This window comes from Ursus arctos, unplaced genomic scaffold, assembly GCF_023065955.2.
Source record: "Ursus arctos isolate Adak ecotype North America unplaced genomic scaffold, UrsArc2.0 scaffold_6, whole genome shotgun sequence".
In the NCBI taxonomy this organism is placed as follows: Eukaryota; Metazoa; Chordata; class Mammalia; order Carnivora; family Ursidae; genus Ursus; species Ursus arctos.
This window is the reverse complement of record NW_026623078.1, coordinates 24,218,136-24,237,082: the sequence shown is the minus strand read 5'-3', so window position 1 is coordinate 24,237,082 and position 18,947 is coordinate 24,218,136. Positions and strand designations below refer to the sequence as shown.

The 18,947-nt window shown below is 39.0% G+C and overlaps 1 protein-coding gene across 4 annotated transcripts in view; it reads right to left on the bottom strand.

Moving 5' to 3' along the window:
- The window catches only part of SGK3 (serum/glucocorticoid regulated kinase family member 3), a 130,554-nt gene that overhangs the window by 70,011 nt on the left and 41,596 nt on the right, over nucleotides 1-18,947 (bottom strand). Inside the window, exon 1 of one of the 4 annotated variants that reach the window (XM_026516393.4) lies at nucleotides 6,308-6,413. The exons of the other annotated variants lie outside the window; for them this stretch is intronic. The gene's annotated coding sequence lies outside the window, so the exon portion shown is untranslated. Of the gene's footprint in view, nucleotides 1-6,307; nucleotides 6,414-18,947 lie in introns of those variants that run through there. 4 annotated transcript variants of the gene reach the window in all.

The window sequence follows — 18,947 nt, the reverse complement described above, 5'->3', positions numbered from 1 at the left end:
GTCCAAACACATCCAATAGAAACAAAGCACATCTTTGTCATATCTGTAAATTAAATTCACTGCAGAACAGATTAAAAATCTAACAGGATCTGAAAGTGGAAGATACATAGTAACCTTCTCCCCACACATATCACAGGATGAATCAGTTACAACTTTTCCTGTTTTCCTTCCTTACTAATATATCCTTCCTCTAATTCCCACCCCACCCCCTCTTTGATTTTTCCCTCATTTCTGTAATCACAAAGCAGTCCCAGTTTTTCCAAGGTTTATCTCATCTCTTATTTGAGGTACCTTTTATTTACCCTGATTCTTGATAAAGAAAAGCTATATATGCAAAAAAAAAAGTGATACAAAAATTAGAAATAAAATATGTGTAAGATCAAGAATTAGAAATAAAATATGTGTAAGATATTCAATATTGGGACACAATATAGAATAGTCTGCACCCAACAATTTGACAGGAGTATCCAAAAACCTTGACAAAAGTTACATGAGTCTGTTGATTCTCTGAAACTGGCTCCATTTATACATAGATTTAAGGAAAGGACTGAGTGAGGAGGTAGAAATAACAGCTGACAGTCTTCTTGTTTTCCAATAGTGGACTCAAAGCTGCCAGGATAAGGAAGAAGGTCCTGAACTGAGTCCAACTGACAACACGTCCCTCCACTGGTTCCAGAACTGAGAGGTAGGGATGTTCACTGCAGCTGCAATGCTCTCCTCTACTCTTCTCAGCCTCCTAACGTCACTGTCTTGGGTTTCCCATTACCAGAACACCTGCCCTACTCCTGGCTTCCCAAGCTTTGCCATTGGAAGGCACACTCCCAGTGTATGTTCCAGGAAGATGGGAACACAGAACACTTGGAACACAGAAAACTCTGAAGGATGATTCCTGGAGGACTGGGATCACTGGCAGAATGATGGGTGGATGGATGATTATAGGAAGCATGAAAAAAAGGAACGTGGAATTTTACACAATTAGCAGTGGTAAAATACTGCAGGTCCAAAGAAGTCTTGCTTGGCTCTCTGGCTGGGAAGACTGGGAGAAGTGAGGACGAACCAAAACAAAACAAAGTCAAAACAACCAGCTGCCAAAGAACCCCCCACAAAGACAACAATCACCATCTATTTCATAGTCTCTTTAGAGAACCTTCAATCTGCTATTTTTCCTTCTACTCTAACCCCCACAATCCATTATTCCTGCACTAACCAGGGTCATATTCTTCATCACTATAAATCTGATAATTTCACCCAATGCTTAAACTCTTTCCATTGCTTCCCACTGCCCTTAGAATAAAATCCAAACTCTGATTTATTGCTAAGAGCCTACAAGTACCCGCATGGCCTAACCTTTTCCTATCTCTCCAGCTGCAACCCACGAGTGCCTCCCACCACCCGACTCACTAGATTCCCGTGGGAACAGCCCCTTCCTACTTCTCTTACACGCTGAGCACTCTCCCATCTCATCTCTTATACCTGTGTTCCCTCTGCCTAGCATGCTCTCCCTTCAGCTCTTCACACTGAGGCCTTTGTTCAAATGCCACTTCCTGCAACAAGCCTTCAGGACCACCTAACTACAGTGCTCCTTCCCCAAAGTAATCTTCTGTCATCATCCTGGTTTTTTTCCATTTTAGCAATTATAATCACCTAAGATTACATCTTGTATATTGAGAACCTCCCTAACTACAGTGTAGAAATTGTGACTTACGTACTGCCATGTACTTAGTGGTACACATTTCACTTATTCTTTCAACTAACAGCTGGAGGGAGGCACGTAAAAATTCCCATTTGCCAAAGTGTGTGAGATCTTCAAAGTAATCAATGGCTCATTATTCCTTAATGTCTCCTGAGTCATCAATTTCTTCCTCTTTACTAGATCAATTCTGTTGTTAAACATACTAGTATGCTACAGTATCCCAACAAAATCCTGAAAAATACAGATTTATTTATTTAACAGATACTTACACAGTGTTTACCATGTGCTAGAGATGTGTAATTAGTCTGTACCCCATCTTTTATTATTTGTATGAATGATCCTATCTGATGTGCACCCGTAACTAAGGCTTTTGAAAACAAGGAGAACTCAGGGTAAACACAGATGCTTATAGAGTATGATAAAGGAAGCTTTACTCCAAAGTAAAGATTTCAAGATTCCTTTTCTGACAGTAAAACTTCACTGGTTAGCACATAAGAAATTCCCCCAAGGACAAAACTTACAACCAATTACATATTTAAATCATACTACATCATACTACAATTTAAATAATAAATTGTAGTATATTAGCTTTAAGTCCTGATCTTATATTAGCTATTTATTAGTAAAAATAATACGCAGATTTTTACCTTAAAGTTTTAACATTTTAAAAGATTAGAAGTTTTATACATATTTTCCCTACCAACACTTTCCTACCAATAGAAACTGCAGCTTCATCCTAGGAATGGTAAAATAAATTTAGTCAACACCTGTAAGTGCTCAAAATCAAGAATGAAGAGAGTAAGTTAGGCTAATGAGAGTCCTAGAATGGGAGAACCCCAGTCACGGTTTGGGAGGCAACAGGAGAGAAAATCAAATTTCAGAAATGTCCACAGATGTTCTAGGGACAAGTTTTAATCTATCAGAAAAAGTCACATGCAAAATAAAAGCATTTACTCAACTGGAGTATGTGCAAGGATATGTTGGTAATGAAATGAAACAAAATACATTGAACCAGATGCTGATCAAACAATAAAACCGGAAGGTTCTCACAAAAGATAAATTCAAGTATCTTCTATCTCTTTTCTCTGAAGAACTAAAAGCTTCTGGCATATATCTTCTTTTTTCTTCATCACTATAAATCTGATAATTTCACCCCATTGCTTAAACTCTTTCCATTGCTTCCCACTGCCCTTAGAATGCCCTTAAACTACATTCTGCAGACCTGAAAGAGGAAGAGAAAGTTCAGTCTTACCCAGCTCAGAAAACAAAGCAGACTGACAGTATTACCTGTGCATAGAAATGCAAAAACAAAATAAAGCTAGGAATAATTCCCCACAAAAACCAAAGCTGCAGGTGTTGCTCCATAAAATCTGTCTTGCCCTAATGATTTCCTGAGGGAGTTTGTGTATCTTTTTAAACTTCTGTGTATCCAATTATGTGGGTGTTGGGTATGTTGCTCTCCCTGCACCTCTTCCCTTCTACGAATCCAGATCTCAATCTCTTCATTTGGATCTTTTCATGTAGTACTAAATTTCCCCCTGCCTTCTTCCTTAATTGTCCATATTGTAGAAATGACTGTTGAAGCTCAATATTTAACGACTTAAAGACCTATAAAACAGAACTTTAAATTCACTTTTACTTAAAAAACAAAGAAGTGGGTATCTTATTTTTCCTTAAAAAAGTAACTGGAATTTTTATGTGTGTGATTCTTGTCCTCCAGGAGCTAATGTGTAGCGAAAAGAAAAGATAAATGCCCGAAGAATTACGATTAAAAATAGACTGTGATAAATTCTCTAAGAAAAGTATGAAAAGTTTCTAGAATTCAGAGGAAGAAAAAAAACACTACCAACTTAACTTATCTAGGTATTTGGGCTGGTGGTGACATGTGAGGGAGGATCTGAAAGCTGGGCACTCAAAACAAAAGGGCAGCAAAAGTCCTTGGTACAGAGAATAGCCATCAGTTTAATTTGTCTGAATTCCTGCCCACTTACAGAAAAGATCCACTCCATTTGATAAAAACAGAAAGAGAAACTGTCAAGAAGCAACGCTCACCTTTGGCGTTTACATGGCATTATTATTAAAGCCTTATTTTATTTTCATATTTGCAAGCATAAATTGGAAATCAGTTTTCTTACATATAGGAAGCAGAAGCTGGGAAAGTGCTTTTGAAATCATGTACAGAACTGAATGCCAGGCTTCACACTCTGGATTTCATTCTGCAGATGAGGATGTAAAGGCATTCGAAAAGGGAACTTGAAAGCTTGTAGGTGTAGAGAATGGAATGAAATGGAGGAGGGCTTAAAGAAATAGGGGTTTGGCAACAATAAGAATGGCAGGTTTGCAAAAAACTGACAGGAGAAATAAGTAATAGCTATTTGCATGTGGAGTGCAAGGCAGAAGGAGGCATTAACATTGCCTCAAGCTTTTATTCCTGGGTAACCAGAATAAATAACAAGAAATGGGGGGAGGGGACAGCAGGGCAAAATGACAGTGAATTGGTCTAAGTAATTACTAGCCCTAGCTGGAAAGATCTGCATCAGATGCACAAATCTGACACCTTCTGGTACCAAGCATTGTTTCCAGGCACTTAGGATACAGCAGTGAACACAACTGGCAAGCACCACAGCCCTCATGGAACTTACCCTCTAATGGCAGACAAGAGATAATGAACAAGTAAATAAAGAGATAAATATATATTATAGGAAGAGTGGGGTTGTATGGAATTTTAATTAGGAGGGTCTGACTGAGATAGTTACATCTAAACAAATACCTGGAGGTAAGGGAGTGAACCACGCAAGGAGCCAGGAAAGTGTCAGCAACTAACACACCAATATCTTCAAATAGTTTCACTCTGTGATGCTTTTGAAGTTAGCAGCAATTGCAGTGTATCTCTTTGGTGACCCAGTCCTACTTCCTTGGGCTAGTATTCAGTGTTCCACTTCCTGGTTCTATCCTACCAGATCAAGAAAACTTCACCAATACACAGTGATAAAAAACTGCCTAGTAGGTCAATTTGTTTACACTGGCTGTTTATGTTCCCTACATGGGAGAAAAGGACTACATTTTAAAACAACAAAACCAAAGCACTGTTAGAACATGTTTGTACAAAGCTTAAGACAATCATCTTGTTCTCAAAGCAATCATTGATGTAGCAACTTTTGAGACTTGTGATTTAAATCAAAGGTGCTGAAGAATGATTATGAATCATGCAATTAAGCTAGCAAGGAGGATGCTGCAGAGAGAAAAACCATTCACAGCACCATAACACTGTCAAAAATAAAAACAGTACAATTATCAAAATCAGAAATAATATCATTCTTTGATTTTATAACTTGTTGTTCAGCAGAGCGGAATTCTAGTCTAAACCATGCATTTTATTGGTTCTGGATCCTGGGGCCTCATCCTTATCTGTAAAGGGCAGCTACTATGATTTTTCAGATTCCTTTCAATTCCAAAATTCTATGTGGCTAGTTACGATTCCTATGATGTTTCATTTATTTACGTATTTGGAGACTCTGGTTTACCTCCTTTTGCAACAATAGCACAACTTGTAAGTTCTGTATAAAAGGGATAATGACCTTCTTTTAAACAAACCTAGGGGAGCCTGGGGTTTAAAATGAGGATACCCTCTCTGAAAGAGCTGCCTTTTTTCATCCCTCTTTTAGAACAGCCTTTAAGACTCTGAGGCCTCTGTATCATTTGAGAGTGGATTAGATTTGAAACCAGGTGAATGATCACATCTCTAGTAGGTGAGAAAAGTAATGAGACTTATCTGGTGGGATTCAGTCTCTGAAATTCCAATGGAATCCCCAAGCATTTCTAGCTAAACTCTGAGGAAAGGCTTTCCGGTGTTGACAGCTTTGAAGACTAATGCCCATCTAAATGCATAATAAAGAAAATAGCCAACGTTACTGCAGTGTATCTCTTTGGTGACTATTGTGGACTATGCGCCAGGCGGAATTAAGTACTGACTGCTTTAATCCTCATAACAATCCTGTAAGGATGGAACTATCATTACCCTTATTTTACATATGCAGAAACAAAGTCATAGAGAAATTAAGCGAATTGCCCAAGGTTTCACAATTAACAAGTAGATTCAAACCCAGGCACCCCAGCTTCAAAGACTCAGAGCTTAACCTCCACAATACATTGCCTATGCAAATCCTGGTGTCCTTGTTTAAATAACAGTCCCATTACCAGTCACACTCTTCTTGCAAACTGAATAACACGAAGTCAAAATAAAGCTACACTGCAAGTTTATTATCGAGTTTCTCCTCCAGTCCCGAACCACGAACTAGAAATGCATTTTAAAGAACATAAAATCTCAGTACCTGAGGTCTCTCGAGATTTAGGGAGGAGGTGTGTGGAGCAACGCAAATGTTTTCTGTCCCGGCGGTAATGCCGTGAACAAGTGCTGCAAAACTAGAGCCAGACCCCGTGTCTCCCTGCCTCTGGGGGTTCACGCCAGGAGGCCGCCCATCCGCACCACGCGCTCCTACTAAAGCACGGAAGTGGCCCAGGGGCCGGTCCAACCAAACCACACCTGGTTCCAACGCGCCCGCGAGGGTTCCTTCACCTGGCTCTCGCGGCGCCCAAACCCCTCCCCGTACTTACCTTCGGGAACCCTCGCCCGACGCATAGCGAGCGGGAAACGCCACCACAGCTGCGCCACACTCTACCGGCCTCGGTGCCGCGCCTCCCACCCTCAGCGGGGCCCACCACCACCACCCTCCTCTCCGTGGCCCGACCTCCTGACTCCGCCCCTCGCAGCAGGCCCCGCCCACACCAGTCAACGGAACCGCTCGGCCACCAGCCCCGCCCAAGGCTAGGGGCGGGGCTTATGCTCACTCAGCTCCGCCCCTCACTCGCTAAAAGGCCGTGGACCCGAGAGAAGCTGCCGGGTGGATGCAGTCGGGTGGCCCTAAATAAATAAAGCGGGGAGGGCGTGGGGGTGCTTGACTCCCGAGGGAGGAAGTGCGGGACGCAGGCAGAGAGAACGGGGAAAGAGAGACAGCCATGTGGCAAGATGAGGAAAGAGGCTTGGGAGGGGAAAGAGAAGGCGCTCTCCCCAGGTTCCACCTGAGGCATCTTAAAGCAACGGAGTTCACTTATTCAGCGCATTAGCTAATCTCATTCTCCTCGGGCAGGGTAGGACTCACGAATTCAGGGTTCCATGCATGAGAAGTCATACGACTAGGGTTTAGAGGGGCAAAGAAAGAAAGCAAATCCTTTACTGATCTCCACCACACATCCTCGTTTTTCAATTTAAAAATTCTGGAAAGGACTCTCAGTAGGAATCCCTTCAGACTTACTCATTCCTTCTCCTGTCAAATAGCTCAAGCACTTTGCAAGAGAGCAGACTCATTTCACCCAGGCCGAGTCTGGCATCAATGCCCAGTCTGGCATTAATTACTTCTGAGTGGTTTTTTCACTCAGAAGGAATTATTTTAACTATTAATTTATTTGATTTTTGAAGGTGAAAAACTATTTGAGGAATCAAGTCAAACACTAATTGAATTATGGTGGGGAAACACAAGGCTCAATTTGCTAACAAGCAGTATTTGCTGGAAGAATTTCAGAAAACAGTGCCAAGAGGCCAGCCTAGCTGTGTGGCCCTAAGGGAAGTCACAATATCTGAAGCCCCAGATCCGCTTATCTGTAAAATGAAGAGATTAGGCCAGGTGACCTCATGACCTCTAAATGCCCTTCCAAACTCCATTTCATTCTGCTAGGCTCAACAATTAAGGGCAAGGGACCATAGGGAAAGTGCTGTCCAGTTAGGAACCACACAGAGAAACTGGGAATTTTTAGAAAAAGCTTCAGGGATTTCTGGCATCACTTCATTCAAGCTCTCCTTTCTGACTTTTCTATTTGCACTTGTCCTAGCTCAAAACCTCTGACTCTTCCCTCTCAATCCTCACATTTGGTCACCAGGTCCTTGGCTTTTTCCATTACAGAGTCTCTTCAGTGAACCTTCTTATTTTCACTGCCATCTCTGTATAAAGCACAAAATCAAAGAACTCACCTATCTTTTCCACCTGATCTCTAACTACTCTGGACAGACTGTTTCCTCACTGTACAGTATCCACAACATACAGTCAACATTCCCGCCACTGAACGTTTATATCCACTGCTTCCCAGTTCAGAATACTTCTTAATCCTAGCTACCTGTTTTCATATTATGATAGCTCAGCTCAGGGACCTCTCTGTCCAATATAATGCTATAACACTTAGTATCTGTACCAATCAATGTGGCCCTTAGCAGGCCTACCTTGTTTTGTTTTTTCTGTTATTTATATTTATGTCCAAAGCTAAACTGTAAGCTCCTTACTGGGTAACCCTGGGCCCCAGTCAGTTAAGGAAGAAAAAGCTATTTCCAGTATCTCAAAAGCCTTAGAGAAATTACATATTCATCTATAATTAGGCTGTTCAAATTACCTATAACAGCAAAATTCTGTGTTTTTTTAATTAAAAAAAATTATATTTTTATTTTTTAAGTAATCTCTATACCTAATGGTGTGCTCAGACTCACAACTGCAAGATAAGAGTCACATGCTCCACTGATTGAGCCAGCCAGGAGTTCCAGGATTCTCTGCTTTTACCTGAAATTATATGACACTGAAATAACACCAATTACTTCATGTTAACCAGAGCTCTCATGGACAGTTAGATGCAACTGATTTTAAAAAGAGGGAAAACAGGAGTGCCTGGCTGGCTCCGTCAGTAGAGCACGTGACTCTTGATCTTGGTCGGGGTCTTGAGTTCAAGAGTTCAAGTCTCACGTTGGCTGTAGGGATTACTTAAAAAAAAGAAGAAGAAGAAGAAAACAAAAGGGAAAATAGGGGCACCTGGGTGGCTCAGTCGTTAAGCGTCTGCCTTCGGCTCAGGGCGTGATCCCAGAGTCCTGGGATCAAGCCCCACATCAGGCTCATCCTCTCCTGCTCCCCCTGCCTGTGTTCCCTCTCTCACTAGCTGTCTCTCTGTATCAAATAAATAAATAAAATCTTAAAAAAAAAAAGAAAAGGGAAAATAAATTACTATTAAATAAGACTTGTTTTGAAGACAAATCTATGAGATTCACATAGGTACATAAAAGTAAATAGTAGCCTACCCATTCTTTTGTCTCCCCATTGCCAAAACAAGTGACATACCCATAGTAAGTGCTTATGAATATATTCATTAGTCAAAGATATTTTCAGCTTTCCTTAAGCCCTCTCTCTCCTTTGATTTAATTAAAATACTGGTCTTTTCTTTTCATGCAAATAAGACTGTAAGAGTTTCCCTTCACTTTCAAATAAATTCTTAAGAATAAGATAAACACGAATCACACAGCACTTCTCCGAGTTGGACTAGAAAGGTTTTTACTGTCCAAGACATAAACCCTCAAATCACGGTAAATTGCCTATGTTAGAGGGCCCTACATACCACTAACACCTTTAGAAAGTAAATTTTCCTTAATTGCAGCCCAGATGACAAAAGTAGAAGCAGAACCAATTTGCAGAATGACTACCAAGTAAGAGTGAAAACTGATTTGCAATCTATCAATGGCCCCTTGTGTTTTGAAAATGTCATTGGCATGTTTAAAGGAGGCCCCAGAGCTCTGAAGTCTGGCCCAAACAATCTATAAACCACTACTCACAGCAAACCTTTATAATATTCTGGATGTTTAAAAAGCATTAAATAGGCAGATTAAACAACAGTCACACTTCATTTTACAGACTGGTTTTACCAGAGGCTACTGGTTATAGACTCTTGGAATGTTTCTCTTCCTCTTCTAAAAATGTGAAGTAACTATTAAGATTAGAGCCTTAGGGGAACTTCTGAATCTGGCCAAGATGTAGTAACAAGTACCATATTTACTCTCCCACCTGAACCAACAACAACAAAATGAGCCAGACAAAATATATAAAACAACAGTTTTCAAGATGGATATCAGGCAATGAAGGAGACTGCCTCAGAGATGGGAAATGAACAAGATTTGCCCCAGCTTATCACCTTCAGAGAACTTACGGGCCATGGCAGAATAAGAGGGAAAGGCAAGAGCTGTGAGACCAGGGAGAACAAGACAGCTAGAGTTCACAACTCAGATATGGAAACCAGGTAACAACACAGAGAATCCCAGAGATCTGCAGAGGGTCTTCCTTGAGAATTCAGCAGTGCTGATCAGTGTATGCCTGTACTCAAGTTCATGGAAAGAATAAGCCATCTCAAAGCATTAAAAGGAAAAGTACTGGGCACTCACAGAGGGCCAGGAATAGTGGCTATTCACACCAGGCCAACTAGAAACCTCCCAATTCAATGAGATAGAGTCCTTAGAAGGGTCTTGCCTTAGTATTGGAGAGTAATTAGCCCTAGACTAAATGCTGCTTGGGTGCTGCCAAAAAATAAAAAGATCCAAAAGGATCTAACTATCTTAAAGTTATTTAACTGCATCTCAAATTAAAATTCAGGCGTGTTTATAGAAATACAAAAATATTCAGCACCCAACAAGCTAAAATTCACAACATCTGCCATTCAATCAGATATAACAAGGCATGTAAAGAAACAAAAATATGACCCATAACGAGAAGGAAAACCAATCACTGAAACTAACAACTGACATAGACATTAGCATTAGCAGATAAGAACATTAAAACAGTTATTATAATGGTAATATATTCAAAAAATTAAGTAGAGACAAGGAAGGTATAAAAATTTTCTTAAATCCAATTTAGAGATGAAAACAATCTCTATGGTGAAAAATACACTGGATGGGATTAATGGAAGAATAGATAGTGCAGAAGAAAGGATTAGTGAACTTGAAGACACACGATATAAAATTTCCAAGATGAATTGTAGAGAGAAAATGGAATTAAAAAGAGAATCAATAAGCTATGGGAAACCTTTAAGCAGGTTAACATAGTTGTAGTTAGAGTCCATGAAGGAGAGGATAAAGGAGGGCTGGGGAAAGAAGATCAGAATAGACATTTGAAGAAATATGACTGACATTTCAAAATTTGATGAAAATTATAAACTCACAGGTCTCACAAGCTTGATGAATCCAAATGCCAGAAACACAAAGAAAACTACAACAAGATATTTCATAATACAATTACTAAAAACCAGTGATAAACCAAAAAATCTTAACAGCATCCAGTCAAAAAAAAGGACATGCTATATATGGAGAAACAAGAGTAAAGATGACAGATTTCTTGTCAGAAACAGTGCAAGAAAAAGACAGTGGAGCAACATCTTTAAAGTACTGAACAAAAAAGCTGTAAACCTAGAATTCTATACTCACCAAAAAATATCTTTAAAAACTCGAGACAATATAAAGATTTTTTTCAGATGCACAGAAACTGAAAGACCATAACAAAAAGACTTGCACTATAAGAAATGTTAAAGGGAGTCCATCAGACAGACAGAAAATGACTCCAGATTTCTAGAAATATACACTATGAATGAAGAACAATGGAAATAGTAACAAGAGACATGTTGGGTTTTTTTTACAACTTGAATCTTTGAAAAGATAATAACTGTTTAAAACAACAATAGTCATCATTCATTGTGGGTTTTATAGCTTATATATAAGCAAGTAAAATGTATGACAACAATAGCATTAAGATTGGGAGGAGAGACATGGAAGTATATTATTGAAAAGTATATTGTATAATTAAGTGTAAGCATTCTACAAGTGATACAGCATAATTCAACTGAAGATAGACTATGATAAAGTAGTATACTCAAACCCCAAAATAAGGTAGAAAAAGAGGAAAGACGACACAAAGAACAGATAAGACAAATAGAAAACAAGTAAGAAGAGGACAGATATAAACTTAACTCATATCAATAATAATATTAAAAGCAATGGTCAAAACAACACAATTAAAATCTGTCTTACTGGATAAATAAAACAAGACCCAACTATATTTCATCTACAAAAAACTATACTTCAAATATGCAGACAAAAATAGGTTAAAAGTAAAAGGATGGAAAAAGATATACCATGCTAACACTAGTCAAAAGAAAGCTGGAGCAGCTATAATAATATCACATAAAGTAGATTTCAGAGCGAATAATATTACCAGGGAAGAGAAGGTCATTTCATAATTATGAAAAGGCCAATTCATCTTGAGGACATAAAAGTTCTAACATTTATGGGGGCGCCTGGGTGGCTCAGTTGGTTAAGTGTCTGCCTTCAACTCAGGTCATGATCCCCAGGTCCTAGGATCAAGCCCCGCATGGAGCTCTCTGCTCAGTGGGGAGCCTGCTTCTCCCTCTCCTCTGCCCCTTCCCTTGCTTGTGTGTGTTCTCTCTCTCTCTCTATCAAATGAATAAATAAAATCTTTTTTCTTAAAAGTCCTAATCATTTATGTATCTAATAACAGAGCTTCAAAATAAATGAGAAAGAAAACTGAAACAACTTGAAGGAAAAATAAGCATATCCTATTTTTAGAGGTTTTAAAAACTCTCTCATAATAATAGCGCAAGTAGAAACAAAATCAGCAAGGGTATTGTCTTAATCAGTTTGGGTTGCCATAACAAAATACCACAGACTGTGCAGCTTATAAACAACTGAAGTTTAATTTTCATAGGTTCTGGAGACTGGAAGTCAGAGACCAGGGGGCCAGCATGGTTGAGTGAGGGCCCTCTTCCTGGTCTATGGCCAGCATCTTCTCTGTGTCCTCACCTGATAGAAGGGAATAAGAAGTTCTGTGGGATCTCTTTTGTAAGAGTACTAATCCTATTTATGAGGGCTCCACCTTCATGACCTAATTACCTCCCAAAGGCCCCACCTACTAATACTATCACCTTTGGAGGTGAAGATTTCCACATATTAATTTGAAGGTAGACACAAACATTCAGACCATAGTAGATATAAAAGACCTAAACAATACCATTAACCGTCTTAACCTAATTGACATTTATAGATCACTACAAGACACAAGAATGTAATTATTTTCAAGTATACACAAGATATTTACCAAGATAGACCATATACTGAGCCACAAGACAACTTTCAATAAACTTATAAGGATTTAAAGCATACAAAGTATGTTCTCTAACTACAATGAAATTAAATTAGAAATCAATAGCAGAATAACATCTGGAAAATCTCCAAATATTTGAAATCAATATATAATTCTAAGTAACCCATGGGTCAAAGAAGAAATCAAAAGGAAAATTAGAAAACATTTTGCACTGAAAGAAAATTAAAACATGACATATCAAAATTTGTGGATGGCACTAAAGCAGTACTTACGGGGTAATACCCATAACGAAAAAAGAAAGTTCTCAAATCAGTGACCTCAGTTTCTACCTTACTAAACAAAGGGAGCAAATTAAACCAAAGTATTATGCAAAGAAAGAAAGTAATAAAGATCAGAGTACAAACAATGAAAGAGAAAAGAGAAAAATCAATGAGACCAAGAGTTGATTAAAAAAAAAAAATCAAATTGCTAAACCAGACTACTCAGCATACACACAAAAAGACTGAGAAGGACACATGGGTGGCTCAGGCTTAACTGTAAGCCTCCAACTCTTGATTTCTGCTCAGGTCATGATTTCAGGGTCCTGGGATTGAGCCCCACCTCAGGCTCCGTGCTCAGCATGGAGTCTGCTTCCCCCTCTCCCTCTGCTCCTCCCCCACCCAGGCTCACTCACACACTCTCTCTCTCTCCCCCCTAAATAAATAAATAAATAAATAAAATAAAATCTTACAAAAATAATAAAAGGGGAGTGCTTGGGTGGCTCAGTCGGTGGAGCGTCTGCCTTTGGGTCAGGTCATGATCTTGGGGTTCTGGGATGGAGCCCCAACCTTGGGGGGGGTCCTTGCTCATCAGGGGGTCTGCTTCTCCCTCTCCCTTTGCCCCTCCCCCCTGCCCATGCTCACACTCTCACTCACTCTCTCTCAAATAAATAAATAAAATCTTTTAAAATAAAGGGGAGGGAGCGTGCCTGGGTGGCTTAGTCGGTTAAAGGTTCAACTCTTGATCTCAGGGTTGTAAGTTCAAGCCCTTCATTGGGCTCTACACTGGGGGCGGAGCCTACTTAAAAATAAATAAATAAATAAATAGCTGTTCTTCATTGAGGCCTTTCCTATATAAAATAGGCCTTCCTCTGTTATCTCTATAATAGTAGCTTGTTCATTTTCTTCATAGCACTGCAATCACAATTTGCTCTTTATTTCACTGTTTACTGTTCCCCCGTTTCTGCCCCATTAGAATTCAAGCTCCATGAAAGCAAAATAACATATCCATCTTGTTTACCATAGCATCTGCATGGCCTGGGGCATATAACAATAGGGTGCAAATCATTAAATGAATGGACGAATTTCTTCAGTCCCTTCAAGTCTGCCTCTACAGCCTGTCTGGCATTTGTCCTTTTCCTTCACTCTGACAATATAGGTCTGAGCCTTTCTGTTGTGCTAACCTTTTTAATGGTCTCCCAGACTCTTCTCTTTTCCTTTTCCTGTCCATATTGTAGAATGCTGTCTAAGACAATTCAATTCTAGTCACATCATCTTCTCTGTTCAAATCCTGTGATAATTTTAATGCAAACTTTATCAAAATTCTAACAGCCTTGTTTTGCAGAAATGATCCTCAAATTCATATAGAATTGCAAAGGGCCCTACAATATTGAGAAAGAGCAAGGTCTCATACTTTCTGATTTCAAAACTTACCACAAAGTTATAGTAATGAAATTAGTATAATACCTGCACAAGGATAGGCTTATAAACCACTGTGATAGAATTGAGTCCATAAATAAGCCCATATATCTATGGCCAACTAATTTTCAACAAGGGTGCTAAGGTCATTCAATGGGGAAAAGATAGTCTCTTCAAATAGTGGTTGGCCAACTGGGTATCCACATGTGAAAAAATGAAGTTGGATTCCTACCTCACACTCTATATAAAAACTAACTCAAGATTGATTAATGACCTAAATATAAGAGTTAAAACTATAAAAATCTTATATGAAAACATAGAGATGAATATTCATGACCCTGGATTTGACAATGATTTTAGATATGACACTATAAGTATGAGCAACAATAACAAAATGGATAAATTGTACTTCATAAAAAATTAAAATTAAAAACCTTTGTGAATCAAAGATTATTATCAAGAAAGTAAAAAGACAACCCATGGAGTGGGAGAAAATATTTGCAAATCATATATTTGAAAAGAGTCTAGCATCAAGAATATACAAAGAACTTGTACAATTCAACAAAAAGATAAATAACACAATTAAAAGGTGGGCAAAAGACCTGAATAGACATTTCTCCAAAGAAGATATATAAACAGCCAACAAGCATATGAAAAGATGTTCAACATCATTAGTCATCAGGAAAATGCAAATCAAAACCACAGAGATACCATGTCACACATACTAGGATGGTAGTAATAATAAAAGAGTGGAAACCAAGTATTGGTGAAGATGTGGAGAAACTGGAGCCTTGTATATTGTTGGTAGGAATGTAAAATGGCACAACTACTGTAGAAAAAGTTTGTCAGTTACTCAGAAAGCTAAACATAGAATTGCCATATGACCCGGCAATTCCACACCTAGATATATACCCCAAACAACTGAATACTTGTGCCTAAATAAATATTTACATGTACATGTTAATAGCTACCCTATTTACAATAGCCAAAAGATGGAAACAACCAAATGTCCATCAAGAGATGAATGGATAAACAAATTGTGTTATAAATATTCAACAGAATATTATTCAGCCATAAAAAGTAATGCAGCAGGCAGAGGAAGAAGCAGGCTCTCCACTGAGTAAGGAGCCTGACATGGGGCTCGATCCCAGGACCCTGGGATCATGACCTGAGCCGAAGACAGATGCTTAACCAACTGAAACACCCAGCTGCCCGAAAAGTAATGAAGTACTGATATATGTTACAATGTGGATGAACCTCAAAACATTATGCTAAGTGAAAGAAGTCAGACACAAGGGGGCACATCCTGAATAAATTCACTACTTGGAATAGTTAGATGCACAGAAACACTATGGCAGATTGGTAGTTGCCAAGAGCTGGGGCAGTGAGGGAATGGGAAATTACAGCTTAATGGACATTGGGTTTAATTTGGGGTGAAGAAAATGTTTGAAACTAGATAGAAGTAGTAGCTGCACAACATTGTAAATATACTAAATGTCACTGAGTTCTTCATTTTAAAATGGTTAATTTTATGTTGTGTGAATGCCACCTTAATTTTGTGGAAAACACCTTAACAATATCCCACTGATGGCTAATTAAGATCTTAGCAGCCTAGCCGCCTAGAGCCTTCATATCTGACCATTACATAACCCTACTTCCCCCGCATTCCCCCCATTTTCCGAGCAAAACAAGCCCTTTCCTTTACATGCAACACAGAACCTCATTTCTCTACATGCATAAGTCCTGTTCTTCTTTCAGGGAATTATTCAAATACAAGCTCCCTCAAGAGTTTTTTTCTCAATCTTTACTCTTTCCCGCAAGCTTCTATGAGCATTTTATCTGTACTTCTTGCTTTCTACCTCAGAGTTATTTGTTTGTTTGTCCTCTATTAGTCAATAATTGTCAGCAAGATACATACGTGATTCATCCTATTATTCCCAGGGTCCTTAGGATATTCTTACACAGAATATTGAAAGAAACAGATTAATAAAAAATAAATTTCTGCAGTAACTTTCAAGAGTGATTTGTAGTTTCTAGAATATAGATCCTTTACGTCTCTGGTTAAGTTAATTCCGAGATAACATATGATTTTTTGGTGCTATTGTAAATGGAATGGATTCCCTAATTTCTCTTTCTTCAGTCTCATTGTTTGTGTATAGAAATGCAACTGATTTCTGAGCATTGATTTTGTATCCCGCCACGTTACTGAATTGCTCTATAACTTCTAGTAGTTTGGGGGTGGAGTCTTTTGGGTTTTCCATATACAGTATCATGTCATCTGCGAAGAGAGACAGTTTGACTTCTTCTTTGCCGATTTCAATACCGTTTAGCCCTTTTTGTTGTCTGATTGCTGTTGCAAGGACTTCTAGTACTATGTTGAATAATAATGGCAAGAGTGGGCATCCTTGTCGTGTTCCTGATCTTAAGGGAAAGGCTTCCAGCTTTTCCCCATTGCAAATGATATTTGCTGTAGGCTTTTCATACAAGGTTTTTATGAAATTGAGGAATGTACCCTCTATCCCTACACTCTGAAGGGTTTTAATCAGGAAAGGATGCTGTATTTTGTCAAATGCTTTTTCTGCATCAGTTGAGAGGGTCATATCGTTCTTGACTCTTTTCTTGTTGATATGATCTGTCACACTGATCGATTTGCGAATGTTGAACCACCCTTGCATCCCAGGTATGAATCCCACTTGGTCATGATGGATAATCCTTTTAATGTACTGTTGGATCCTATTAGCTAGGATCTTGTTGAGAATCTTGGCTTCCATATTCATCAGGGATATCGGTCTGTAATTTTCCTTTTTGATGGGGTCTTTGTCTGGTTTAGGGATCAAGGTAATACCGGCCTCATAGAATGAGTTTAGTAGTTTTCCTTCTGTTTCTATTTTTTGAAACAGCTTCAGAAGAATAGGTATTATTTCTTCTTTGAATGTTTGCTAGAATTCCCCAGGGAATCCGTCAGGCCCTGGACTGTTGTTCTTTAGGAGGTTTTTTAAAGATATTGAAGAAGACACAAAAAGATGGAAAAGTATTCCATGCTCATGGATCGGAAGAATTAACATAGTTAAAATGTCTATGCTACCCGGAGCAATCTACACTTTCAATGCCATCCCAATCAAAATACCAATGACATTTTTCAAAGAAATGGAACAAACAGCCCTTAAATTTGTGTGGAACCAGAAAAGGCCCCAAATCGCCAAGGAATTGTTGAAAAGGAAAAACAAAGCTGGCGCATCATGTTGCCGGATTTCAAGCTATACTACAAAGCTGTGATCACAAAGACAGCATGGTACTGGCACAAAAACAGACACATAGACCAATGGAACAGAACAGAGAACCCAGAAATGGACCCTCGGCTCTTTGGGCAACTAATCTTTGACAAAGCAGGAAAAAAATCCAGTGGAAAAAAGACAGTCTCTTCAATAAATGGTGCTGGGAAAATAGGACAGCTACATGCAAAAGAATGAAATTTGACCACTCTCTCACACCATACACAAAGATAAACTCCAAATGGATGAAAGACCTTGATGTGAGACAGGAATTCATCAAAATTCTAGAGGAGAACATAGGCAGCAACCTCTACGACATCGGCCACAGCAACTTTTTTCATGACACATCTCCAAAGGCAAGAGAAACAAAAGAAAAAATGAACTTGTGGGACTTCATCAAGATAAAAAGCTTCTGCACAGCCAAGGAAACAGTCAAAAAAACTAAGAGGCAGCCCACGGAATGGGAGAAGATATTTGCAAATGACACTACAGATAAAAGATTAGTATCCAAGATCTACAAAGAACTTGTCAAACTCAATACATGTGAAACAAATAAATCAAAAAATGGGCAGACGATATGAACAGACACTTTTCCAATGAAGACATACAAATGGCTAACAGACACATGAAAAAATGTTCAAAATCATTAGCCATCAGAGAAATTCAAATCAAAACCACATTGAGATACCACCTTATGCCAGTTAGAATGGCAAAAATGGACAAGGCAAGAAACAACAAATGTTGGAGAGGATGTGGAGAAAGGGGATCCTCCTACATTGTTGGTGGGAATGCAAGTTGGTACAGCCACTCTGGAAAACAGTGTGGAGGTCCCTTAAAAAGTTAAAAATTGAGCTACCCTATGATCCAGCCATTGCAGGACTAGGTATTTACCCCAAAGATACAGACGTAGTAAAGAGAAGGGCCATATACACCCCAATGTTCATAGCAGCATTGTCCACAATAGCTAAATTGTGGAAGGAGCCGAGATGCCCTTCAACAGATAACTGGATTAAGATGTGGTACATATATACAATGGAATACTAGCCATCAGAAAGAATGATTTCTCACATTTGCTGCAACATGGACAGGACTGGAGGAGATAATGCTAAGCGAAATAAGCCAAGCAGAGAAAGACAATTATCATATGGTTTCACTCACTTATGGAACATAAGAAGTAGGAAAATTGATAGGAGAAGAAAGGGAAGAAGAAAGGGGGGGTAAACAGAAGGGGGAATGAACCATGAAAGACTATGGACTCTGGGAAACAAACTGAGGGCTTGAGAGGGGAAGGGGGTGGGGGAATGGGATACGCTGGTGATGGGTATTAAGGAGGGCA